The sequence below is a fragment of the Poecilia formosa genome, unplaced genomic scaffold (genome assembly GCF_000485575.1).
Source record: "Poecilia formosa unplaced genomic scaffold, Poecilia_formosa-5.1.2 Scaffold1152, whole genome shotgun sequence".
NCBI lineage: Eukaryota > Metazoa > Chordata > Actinopteri > Cyprinodontiformes > Poeciliidae > Poecilia > Poecilia formosa.
The window spans coordinates 21,055-22,569 of record NW_006801091.1 but is presented as its reverse complement, the minus strand read 5'-3'; the positions used below and the strand labels follow the sequence as shown (position 1 = coordinate 22,569).

The 1,515-nt window shown below is 42.6% G+C and overlaps 1 long non-coding RNA gene across 1 annotated transcript in view; it reads left to right on the top strand.

The window, feature by feature from the left end:
- The first annotated feature begins 673 nt into the window (after positions 1–673).
- LOC107835178 (uncharacterized) overlaps positions 674–1,515 on the top strand; it is an 18,914-nt gene continuing 18,072 nt past the window's right edge. The window contains exon 1 of the long non-coding RNA XR_001661011.1: positions 674–801. This is a non-coding gene — a long non-coding RNA (uncharacterized LOC107835178). The remainder of the gene's footprint in view (positions 802–1,515) is intronic.

Sequence of the window (1,515 nt, the reverse complement as noted above, 5' to 3'; positions counted from 1 at the left end):
CAGGGGGCCCTCAAGAGCAATTTTTTTTCTTTTTATTGATAAAATAATAATTTCTACATACATTATCAAATATATATTATTGTAAAAACAAATAACTTCACAGTGAAATTGTGTGTTTTTTATATTATAATGACAGAAATTATTACTAAAATAGAAAAAAAAAATCAGCTCCACTGAGGGGGCCCCTTAGTGGTCTTGGGGCCCTAAGTGGCTTAGTTTGCTTTGTGTTAGGTAAATTGTATTATCAAATGTTAATTGTTTTATATACCTTTATAATGATCTTGTCTTATATGCTTTTATTTGTTTAGTTACATCATTTTGGAATGTTCCTGTATTGTTAAATTACTCTAATTCCTTTCTCAGAAGGCCTCTCTGAAGAAGAGCAGGGACAACACCTTTCTGCAGTAATCATTCAGTGGAACGTCCTGCGTTTTGACCTGTTAGATAGCTGTAAAACCATCGCCGTGAAGACGTACAACTTGCTCTGTTTGACCCTGGGTCAGGAACTGGATAATCTAGTGCAAGATAGATTGTGTTGTTAGTGATAATCTTTGGTGCTGTAACTATGTGATGAAGTGTTTTTCCCCCCTCCCTTTAGAGTTACAGCGCTTTCTGTGATTAGGGATCCTAAAGACAATAAAAAGAGAGGGGCAGGCAAATGTGCTTTCAGAGCAGTAGGAGATTTGTAACTGAAACCACATCTCTGTCTGTTCTCCTCGTGAGTATTCAGAATCTAACTTTCTCTTGTCTTGCCTGTGTTATTTAATCTGTGTTAATAGGTCTCAACTCTGACATAATTTGGTCCTGCGAGCCAGAGGTCAACATACCGGGAGGATTCCAGCAGGTGAGGCGGGTCCCAGTAAAGACCGTGCATGGCAAAGTTTCATAGTGGAAACTTCTCAGAACCTGATAAAGGACTGGCACTCTGCCTTCCTGCTGGGATCTGAAGGTTGACAACACTCCAAGGAAAGACAACAGGGGGTGAGTGATTCTTGGTTAAAAGTGGCGATTGACTGAGGGTCATTGCGCGCACAGAAAACCCTGTCAATTCTAGACTCTAACAGGTAAAAATAGTGCACAAAAATCTGTGTAGGACAGCGTAGTCCTAGCGCAAAAATTACGTGTGACAGGTGAACAGTGCCTGGTGCTTTAAGGTAGAAGACCTTGCCCTGTCCAGCGGCGGGGCCTGGATATCCCGTGTTAAACCGACGGCGGAGTCCGGCGACGACAGGCGCTTAAGTTCCGTGACAAAAAGTGTGAATGTGAGAGTGATTGGAGGTGTAAATACCACTCGGTATTTCATCTCATATAAAACAGTAGGGTTGTAAGCAGCAAACCTCTTGTGGATGCAAAGGCAAGATTCCCCCACTCCAGCACATGCTCAGCAGTTTGACCCAAAACTGACTGTCAAGGACTGTCAAGGCAGCGAAACTGCCTTGACAGTTTCGCTGTCAAGGCAGCGAAACTGCTACGCACCTGAACAGGAGCGTAACAGTTATGCACCTGAACAGGAGC